The sequence below is a fragment of the Peromyscus leucopus genome, chromosome 6, assembly GCF_004664715.2.
Source record: "Peromyscus leucopus breed LL Stock chromosome 6, UCI_PerLeu_2.1, whole genome shotgun sequence".
Lineage (NCBI taxonomy): Eukaryota > Metazoa > Chordata > Mammalia > Rodentia > Cricetidae > Peromyscus > Peromyscus leucopus.
This window is the reverse complement of record NC_051068.1, coordinates 73,131,627-73,142,544: the sequence shown is the minus strand read 5'-3', so window position 1 is coordinate 73,142,544 and position 10,918 is coordinate 73,131,627. Positions and strand designations below refer to the sequence as shown.

At 41.9% G+C, this 10,918-nt stretch overlaps 1 protein-coding gene across 1 annotated transcript in view; it reads left to right on the top strand.

Annotated features, from left to right (window-relative positions):
- Nucleotides 1-3,674: 3,674 nt before the first annotated feature.
- Nucleotides 3,675-10,918, top strand: part of LOC114688753 (hydroxyacid oxidase 2-like) — a 29,485-nt gene continuing 22,241 nt past the window's right edge. The window contains exons 1-2 of the mRNA XM_037206926.1: nt 3,675-3,803; nt 5,146-5,257. The gene's annotated coding sequence lies outside the window, so the exon portion shown is untranslated. The remainder of the gene's footprint in view (nt 3,804-5,145; nt 5,258-10,918) is intronic.

The following is a 10,918-nucleotide window of genomic DNA, read 5'->3' as shown; positions in this document are numbered from 1 at the left end:
GAATTGTAAATCACAGCCCAGGGAGTGTTGCTGCTACTGTGTGAAGTTTATCAGTAGGAAAAAAATCATGAATCTGGTTCATAGTAGGTCCTCAAAAAAGGTTGATTATCAACAAAGTGAATCTGTCATTTGGTCAATAGTGTTCCTGTAAATCCTAGACAGGTAGCCTATTCAATATTGAGGCTCTCATTGGTCGGGCAGCTACTGTGACAATGTGTTACAGAACAATGTCAAGTTTAATTCTTTAACAATTCTGTAAGGCATGCATTTTTTTTTTTTTTTTTTTTTGGTTTTTTGAGACAGGGTTTCTCTGTGTAGCTTTGCACCTTCCCTGGATCTCACTCTGTAGACCAGGCTGGCCTCGAACTCACAAAGATCCACCTGCCTCTGCCTCCCGAGTGCTGGGATTAAAGGCGTGCACCACCACTGCCTGGCCAAGGCATGCATTTTTATCATCAGTTCACAAGAAAATGGAAACTTGGATCTGGAAAGTTAAACTCATGTTTGGTCAATCTCTTGATAGAATGTGACAGAGCCAGGATCAGAGCACAGCTGTAGCAAGCATGCCTGACTCTCACATCCACCCTACAAGGTAGAAGGGTACAAGTAGGAATTATGGTTCACACTTTGGTTTGAAAAGCCACAGTCCAATTTCAATGATGCAGCAGCTGAATGCTGTGGTGGTGTGCAACATTCCTCTTCTTAAGAATTTTTAAGTGATCTGTAATAACTACCCATATACATGAGGTATAGGGTGGTGCCTTAATATATGCATACAACAGGTAGTAATCAAATTAGGGTAATTTGCATTCCTATCACTTCAAACATTGGTTACATCTCTACTCAATTCAAGGTCCCTGTTTGCTCAGCATTTACATCATATCTTGTGAATTTGCATCAAATTTTATTCTAAAGAATCTCAGAAATCATTTGTAATCTCAAGAAATTAAATCAAACTATGCTGACAGGATATAAACATGGTAATTTATCAACTAATTTGTAGATGAATTTCTAAGTGGTCTTATTAAAAAAAAAAGAGCCAAATATAGGAATGAAAGCCTTAGATCAGGGAAATAGTGAGAGCCATGAGCCAAACTACCTCACCAACTCTGCAGTTTCCAAATGTCACAACTTCCTGTCTACCCAGGATTTTATTGCCTTGCTGTTCTGCCCTCTCATTGGCTAGCTTAGCCCAGCTACCTCACTTCCTCTTCCTACGCAGCTCTGTCACTTTCTGTCTGTCTGCACAAACCTCCTGGTCTCTATGGTTGGTACTGAGATTAAAGGCATGTGTCACCACAGTTGGCTCTGTTCCTTAGTGTGGCCTTGAACACACAGAGACCCTGCTTGCTAAGTGATAGGATTAAGGGCATGTGCTATCACTGCCTGATTTTTTTTTTTTAAAGATTTATTTATTTATTATGTATACAGAACAGGGTGCCAGATCTCATTACAGATGGTTGTGAGCCACAATATGGGTGCTGGGAATTTAATTCAGGACCTCTAGAAAAGCAGTTGGTGCTCCTAACCTCTGAGCCATCTCTCTAGCCCTGACTTTTGCGTTTACTTAAAATGGCTTTCGGTTTTACTCAATTATTGAAAAAAAAAGCCAAACAAATGGAAACATATGAACTATGAACCAAAGGCTGAGGGGCCCCAGCTGGATTAGGCCCACTGAACAGGTGAGAAAGTTGATTGGCTTGATCTGTTTGGGAGGCAACTAGGCAGTGGGACTGAGTCCTGTGCTCATTACCTGATTTGGCTGTTTGAAACCTGTAGCTTATGCAGGGAAGCTTGGCTCAGTCTGGGAGGAGGGGACTGGACCTGCCTGGACTGAGTCTACCAGGTTGATTGCAGTCCTCGGGGAGAGGCTTTGCCCTGGAGGAGGTGGGAATGGGGGGCGGGTTGGGGATAAGGGGAGGGACTGGGAGGGGGAGAATAGGGGAACCCGTGGCTGATATGTAGAACTGAATGGTATTGTAAATTAAAAGGAAAAAAAAAGAAAAGCTAAATTAAAATTTAAGTTTAAAAGTTAAAAAAGAAGACTTGCTATTTCTTCTGATCTCCAGGCAAACTTTATTTATTAACATAAATAAAATATCACCACATTTCAGCACAAATAAAATATCACCACATTGCTTCATAATAGAGACCAGAAATCTAAATGTTGCTTAGGGTATTTTGTTAAGATCTATGCTCAGTATGGGAACAATTAGCTAATAGACTGCAAATAAGTCCTCTGATTCCTCTCAGGGATGGACAGTGACTCGTTACAAAGACTCTCATGGAGAAGATGGTGGCTGGATTTGATCCTCACTGTGCACCTGCTGTACAGCCTTCTACCTGCCCTCCTTCTTGAACAGTATTTCAAAATTTGCACAGTGGGCTTCGGGTCTCAAGAACAGGAATCTTTGTCCTATCGATGGTGTCCGAGTGAGGAAGACCTCCTAAGGAGAGGACACCTTAAAAAATCAATTTGTAGGAATTAGCTTTACAATTGAGTGAGCTGTTCTCTGTAACTAGTGACTGGGAGCTATTAAAATGAAGCCACAGTGAAGTCAGAGAACCCCTGAGAGTGGTAATATAAACAACTTTGGATAAGATTTTTTTCCTATGAATTACACCTACCCTATTGCCCAGCAATTTCACTCCATTTATTTATCCTTGAGAAACAAAAACATGTTTACAAAAAGTTGGGCAAAGGGTACATAGAGGCTTTCTTCTGAATGACCATCCAACTGGAAACCATCCAAATTCCCAGGGCCAGGTGAAAGGATAAACAAATTTGAATGCCATTCTTACAGTAGGACAATACTAAGCAGTGGAAGCACACTCACGCTAACAACGTGAGAGACTCTCGAATGCATTGTGTGGAATGAATGAAGAAATACATAAAGAAATAAATATTTAAGGAATTTAAAGTCCTAGCACAGGTGGCTGCTCTGACAATAGAACTTCAAACACTGATTCCCTGTGGGGATGGGAGAGTAGCTGGGATGAGACAAGGAAACTATCTAAGATGACGTAATTGTCAAAACTGAACACTTAAAACATATAAATTATTTTCCAATGAAACCTGTTTGATTCAGGTAATGGGAGTAAGTACACCAGGGGACCAGGAGCAATGGGAGACCTGCAGTGTGTTATACCAACACACAATCTATGATTCTAGAACGTGGATTAATGAGCTTGTAGACAAAATACATGTGAAGCACTACTAATTATTGAAGAAATTCCCTACCCCAGGCTCTCATAATCAATTGATACTGAATTTAGGTTTGAAAGCTCATCACTTATCAATTCAAACCTAAGACACAAATACTAGGAGGAAGAAAGCAAGGTTTAACTGTGAGTGCTGCCAGCTCAGGGGGAGACAGACTGGTGTCTTACCTCCCCTTTCAGATATTGAGAGAGGAAGGGGAATTATGTGAGGACCAGAGAAAGAAGTAGAAAGGAGTGTTGCCCAGGGCTTAAGTGAGACAGTTTGTGGACAACTGGAAATGGTGAATGCCACCCTGTGGTGATATTCCCTTATTATGTGCATAGGACATTCTAGTTTCACATTGTGTGTAATTATTAAACAGAGTTCCTAGAATCAATTCAGAAAAACAAGCAAGATTGTCTTGGCTGGTAAAGGCTTTTTTAGGACTGAAAATGAGAAAAATGGGGAGTAGCGCAAAATGCAGTTACTGGCAGCAGCCTCCTAGAGAGGAGCCAGGAAGCATGTCTCTTCTGAGTTCAGGGAACAGCCCTATGGTGGTTTGAAAGAAAATGGCATCCAAAGGGAGTGGCGCTATTAGGAGGTAAGGCTATGTGGGAGGTGTGTCACTGTGGGGTTGGGCTTTGAGGTCTCTTTTGCTCAAGCTTCCCTCAGTGTGGCAGTCAGTTGACTCCATGTTGCCTGCAAGCCAAAATGTAGCACCACGTCTGCCTGCACACCACCATGCTCTTGTCATGGTGATAAAGGACTGAATCTCTGAAACTGTAAGCAATTCATTTGAATTAAATGTTTTCTTGTTTTCTTGTCTCTTCACAGCAATGAAAACTCTAAGACAGATGTAGGTACCAGGAATGGGGTATTGCCGTGATAGTCCTGACCATGTGTTTGTTTGGAGGAATTTGGACTTTGGTACTTTGGGTTAGGAACGCAGTGAATTGCTTTAAGCACTGCTTAATGAGCCATACAAGTAGGAGCATGGAAGAGAGAGGTGCTAAGAAGTATTTGAAGGGTCAGAGGTTCACTGAAGAGGTTTCAGAGGAAAATTATTTTAGTATGTTGCTTAGAGATCATTCTTGTGATATTTTGGTGAAGAAAGTGGCTGTCTTTTGCCCTTGTCTGAAGAGTCTGCCTGAGACTGAAGTGAAGAGTTTTAGATTCATTCCATTGGCAGAAGAAATCCAAAAACAGCCTAGTATAGACTCTGTCATGTGGATATTAGTGGTAACTATAATGAAGATTTGTAATGAAAAGGAGCAAGCTGACAGGGTAAATTACAGAAAGTAAATTTTGAAGAGAAAAAGAGCACAAGGAAGTGGAATGGAGCTAAACCCTATGTTTAGGGAGAACTGGAATAAAGGGAGTAGTGACCTTCATGCAAGATTCCACTCAGCTAAGTTTCCAACTTGTGGAAAGAAACTAAAGAAAAGCTTAGAACTGGTGTGGTGGGGCACAACTTTAATCCCAGCACTGGGAAGGCAGAGGCTGGGATATCTCTTAGTTTGAGGCCAGCCTGGTTTACAGATCCAGTTTCAGGACAGTCAAGCTTAGGCAGTGAAGGAAACCATCTATAAAACAGAAAGCTAGTAAATATGTAATTGAATGAGACTACTTATTCCATTCTCAGCAACCTGCAGCACTTGTTGGCTTCAGCCACATGGTTCTGGCTTTGGAGTTAAGGATAGAAGAAAAGAGTTATAGAATAAAGTCACTGAAACCAGGCATGTGTCAGGGGTATCCCTGAAGGAGGCCTAGTAGAGAAGCCATTGTGTGAAGCTATAAATTTGAAGCCTGGATTGCCTTGGAGAACCCAAGATGATAGAAATGTTAGAGTTATGGGATACCTGCAGAGAAGAGATGCTAACAGGGAGTGGAATAATCTCAAAAACAAAAGAAAACAAAAAAAAAAACTGTGTTGTATTCCACAGAGCTGAACAAAGCTGGACAGGATAGGAGATCTGAAGAGTGCTTTGACATCAGACTTGGAGCTGCAGAGCTTGGAGTACCCTTCTTGGAGCTGTTTTATACCAGCATAGCCAGGTGTGACTGCTTGGAGTTGGCCCTTTGATCTGCTGAGGTCTTTACAGATTCAGAAATGAAAGCATCAGCAATCCATATCTTGGGTTTGCATTCAATCTGCCATAACATTCAGTGGGACCATGGTAAAGGGGGTAAAAGGAAGGAGAGATGCTAAATAGAGATTGGAGTTAAGATTCTGGCCATTCTATCTGTTTCCTTAAAAATGCTATTTTAATATCCACTCCCTGATCTGTATTCCTCCTAGGTGTTTGGCTGGGCAATGAAACTCAAGAAGGAAAGAAACATGGTTTTTGGCCTCAAGAACTACAAATCCAGATGGTTGGGATGGACCATCTGGAATATGGCCCACGAAGTTATGGGGGAGGGGACAGCTCTTCCCACAGCTTCTTAGGTAGAGAGACATATCAACTGAGTCTCAGCTATAGGTAGGAGAAACAAGAAGAACAAATACAAGGTACAAAGGCATGAAATCAATGTGCTTTGGTGCAGAGAGAGGCAAAATTTACCCAGTGAATTGCTATCTCTTTCCTAAAGACATACATTTTCTCTTAGAGTTTCTCATGGTCTCACCCACAGTACCTGGATCCCCAAAGGTTCTCAGTTCCACAGATTTGAGGCTTTTGCTGAGTATGTTGACATTGCAGCATGTTGAGAAGCAAGGCCTCCTGAGCTCAGCTTAGGAGCAAATGACTAGTGCTAGTAGCTATGTATTCAGTTGCTATGAAAGCCTCACCAAAATGACTGCTTCTTTAGGCAGTGACTTCCCAGAAGCACTCTTTCTCGGTTGAGGTCTCCAATGGGAAACTCTCTGTTGTGTTAAGTAAAAATGTAATATTTAAAAGCAGTCCTTGGAGCCATATTACCTGGATTTGTAGCCCCAGTTATGTGGTTTATTAGTTACATGACTTTGGACAAGTTAGATTTTATTGTGTGTCTTACTCTCCTTACATGTGAAGTGGTGATAATGACTTTTTCCTTGTGATTTAATATATGCTAAAGCCCTAGATATTTGCTAGATCAATCAATGTTCTATAAATGTTATTATTACTGATAATATTGTAGCCTAATACAATGGGTTCACCTCTTGGTGAGTGTGAAGTTCATTAGCACAATCAGGAATTAGGAAGGATGAAGAAAAGTATGTTGACTGAAGTGAATGAGAAGAGAGCTGGGGCTAATTCCCAAAACAATGTCTCGAAGCACAGAAAGCAAAGCAGCAAAGTTATGTCTTCATATGGTACAGACTCGGCACACTCAGAGGAGAGCACATCCTGAGTACACTCAGGTCAAAGTTTTTCCTGCACAGCGCATGTTCAAAAATGATGACCAAGCATGCCTTTGGGCAGGGAATTCAGTATCATATTGACTAAAATGTACCGTAGGTTACCGAAGTTGGAGGGCTTGGATTGACTCAATGATTCAAGATGTTCCTAGTAGCTTTCCACAGAAGGGTGCATCTAAAACAACAAAAACATCGAAGGCATGTTAATAGCCATGTAAAGGTGCAACAGCACCCTTTGTAAACATAGGATTCCCCTCTGACATTCCATTTCTCAGACCTCAGGGCCTTAGAGATAGTGGTAATTCCAAAATCACTTAATGTGAACAGTGCACTGTCAAGACTTTTTTTAGAAAAGTGAAATTTTCTTATTAATAAACTGTGAAAGCAGCCCCCAGAATCAACTAAACAGGGCTCATAGAGACTGATGAGGCAGCCACAGAGCCTGCATAGGTCTGTGCAAGGCCTTTTGCGTAACAGTGGGAGTGGGGTTGTCTCTGATTCTTTTGTGTGCTCATAGGACCCTTTTCCTCCTACTGGGTTGCCTCATCCAGCCTGGACATGAGGTTGAGAGGCCTGCTCCTTTCTGAAAGGAAACAAAAGAGCTGTAGATCTGGGGGAGAGAGGAGGTGGGGTGAGTACTGGAAGGAAGGGAGGGAGGGGAGGCTGCATTCAAGATGTATTGTATGACAGAAGAATAAAGAAAAAGAAACAATAAAGTGCAATAGACTTTAGTATCACCAACAATAATATATGAACACATTTCTTGGACTCCCTCAGCAATTATTTTATAGGAAAATTTTCAACATGTAAATATGGCACACTTAGAATCAAATGAGCATTCATAATTTAAGTAACACAGACAGTTTAGGTTTAATGCCCTAGAGAATCCAGGATAATTATTCTGAAAAACACCACTGCTTCTGTGAGTGTTTATTAAAGACAAGATGTCTGTTTTCAAATAATTCCAAGATGAGTTTGAACTTCAGCAGCAGCATTAATGTGAACTAAACACAAAAAGGGGGAAATGCAGAATAGAACAGACCACTCCTTGCTCAACTGGGACAGTGTCTAAAGAAATGCAGATATGGAGTACAACTTTAAGAATTCCACTTCTGATGAGCAGAAGTTTCATCACTAAGTTCCCCAAGGTGCTATTTTTCTAACCATACACTCATGGGCTCCCACCCCCACACTGAGACAAGAACATTCTGATGGAAACAGACCAAAACCCATCTTCCTTAATCCATAAAAATTTACACTGTCTTGTAAAAATTAAACAAAACTTTCCTCTGGGGAACCTTCATGTTGATGCAGGTCCTCAGTAGGGAGACAGACACCACCCAGGTTCCAAAACCTTTGTCAACAGCCAAGATGCAGATTTTTCTCAATCTCCCAGGATTCATAGCCACATGCGCCCCCAACCAAGCCCTGCTTCCCAAAGATATTCTTCAATCTTCCAGTACTTTAACTGAAGGCATCTGGCTCTTTTAATCTTCCGGATTTCTGATTGCTGTAGCTTCCTTGACTTAAGCTGACCCCTTCATGTCATCTCCAGCACAGATCCTTCTCTACAACCCCAAAACCCTACCACAGATAGAAGCTCCATCATGACTCACAATCTAGAGAAACGTTTGAACTAAAGCTTCAGAGCGGCCACTAAATTCAACACAAGTTAGTAGGAGTGCAGTCAGGGAGCAACTTCTCCATCTATTCATGGCCTGACTCTGTCAACAAAGTAAAGTCAACCCAGGACAAAATGCCATTGCCCACTGATTCTACTGTTGTCAGGCAAAGCAGCCACAAGCCCTCAAGGTTTAAGTTCCACCTGGGTGACCAATTTTGTAGCTGAAACAGGTTTGCCTCTTGGTAAGTACAAAGTCAGTAAGTTCAGCAAAGGCCACAGCTTAGGTGGCTGAACCTCAGAATATCTGCCTAGTTGCCAGTGTTACTAGCTCTCATTTAAGGAGCATTTTCTACTAGCAAGCACAGCCTCTCCATACCCTCTCATGGCAGAGCCATGAGGCAGCCTAGTGTCTCTGTACAGGATTCCCAATATAAGGTGGAGATAGGAAGTACTTTGCTGCTTCTCAATAAAAACAACTTTCTTTCCTGGTCCAGACATTGTCTTCTGTCACTTAATTTGCATTTAGTTGACTTTGATCCTGGATCCTCATGAACCTTTTGATAAACACAAACTAGCTACAAGATGCCATGACTTTATATCAATGGGTTTTTGATAGTGAATCCACAGAACTTCATTATGGATGCCCACACTCATGACTGGTATGGTGGTATTTTATTTGTACTGAAATGTGATTTTAATTGTATGTCAATAAATAAAGTTCCCCAGGGGTCAGATCTATTAGAGCCATAGCAAGAGCATGGCAGTCCACAATACCTCGTTGTGGATGCCCACACTCATTACCGGAATCTTGATCTCCTGTTCTGTCTCTAGAACCTGGCTTTTTCTGTGATTTGAGGAAGAATCAGTACCTTATCGAGACGCTTCATTTCTTTCCAGTCTGTTCTGGCCTATGTAGTGAACTCAGCAGCTAGAGGACACTTTTGACTCTATAAAATAAGGATAAATAGTGAAATCTATAACAAAAGTCATTGTTCTGTCCCAAGATCTCCAGCAGTCCTTTAGGCCTTCTCCCCATATGTCCTTGTAACTCATGCCGTGCCTCTGGCCCTACCCATAGCATAGTCACTGCTGAAGGTTCATAGCTCGTAATGGGATCAGAAATGTGCAAACTTCTTTTGAAGTGACGTAGCCCTATCCATGACTGATTTTAGTCACTGGAGGGTGACATCAGCCTGATTGTCTTCAGAGGTCAAGTGTCACGCTAAGCCTTATGGTCTTCAGGCATGCATAACCAAGTCCAGGGTTCATCCTGACTTGCAAAACTATCTCAAGCGAGACACATCCCAGAGCAGAAGCAGAAGGATCATGAGGACCAGGCCCCTCATCCATATTTATTGAATTGCACAGGACTCCAGCATTTTATGGAATGGCAACTGCTTCCTGGCTGAATCAAGACTGCTTGGGATGGCATCTCATTTTCATGACCCAAACTGAACAGGCATGTTGCTCTATGGGTAGCAATGGCCACCTGAAAAGGACAAACACCCCTTCTCAGTTCCCTCTGAGTGTACTCGAATTCCTATTGTCTCTGTCTATAGAACCCGGATGGGTCCACGACTGGCCTGTTTTGCCGTGAACCAATTCTCTAGAACTCAAGAGATGCTGTCAAGCCTCCACCTCAAATGGCACTATCTGTGACCTTATGTCTATCCATTGAGATTAATTCCTGTAGTTGGAAGGTTTCTGTGGTCCCACCCAACCCACAGACCCACAGCTACTTATAAAATAATCACTCAGAGACTTACTATTATTTACAAACTGTATGGTCTCTGGCAGGTCTCTTGCTAGCTAGCTCTTATATCTTAAATTAACCCATTTCTATTAGTCTATGTTTTGCCATGTGTTCGGGGCTTATCAGTCTGCTGGCATGTTGTTCCTTGGGTAGCAGGCTGGCATCTCTCTCCAGACTCTGTCTTTCTTTTTCCAGTCTCTCTCCTTGGATTTCCCGCCTGCCTCTAACCTGCCTTGCCATAGGCCAAGGCAGCTTATTTATTAATTAATGGGAACAACATATATTCACAGCATATAGGAAGATATCCCACAGCAAATTCCCTTAGGTGGGGGCATTGTATACTGATATAAAATGTTCTACCTTGGAAGAAGGATGATCCTTGGTTCAGTTCAATGACTCTATTCAAAAAGGATATAGGATGGTAAATAGTTCAATTTTGAGAGTCTCCTATGAGAACTTTCTTGTCTCTATCTGCTACCAGCACTTACCTACATCAGTTCCTTTGCTTCTTATGCTGGTTAGATTTCCTCAATTTGACATAAGCTAGAGTCATCTGAGAAGAGAGACTCTATTGAGAAGACATTTCCATCAGGTTGGCCTCTAGGCACGGCTGGGCTTTTTCTTGATTAATGACTGAGGTAGGAGGACCCGACACACCGAGGACAGTGCCACCCCAGGACAGATGGTTCTGTGCTGTATAAAAAAATAAGACTGAGCAAGCCATGAGTAGCAAGTCAGTAAGTAGCACTCTCCATGGCCTCTGCTTCAGTTCCTATCTCCACGTTCCTGCCTTAGCCCCCATCAACTATGGAATATAACTTGGTAAGCTGGAATGAACACATTCCTCCCTACAGTAAACAGAAAACACACTAGGACATTTCTCATTACAGTATAAGAGATGTTGTGAAGAAATGGGGCACAAAGAATCCAAGTAATGTGTGGAGGTTAATAAATATGTGACATAAATTGAAGCTTAAGAATCATCTTCCCAGGCTGGAGAGA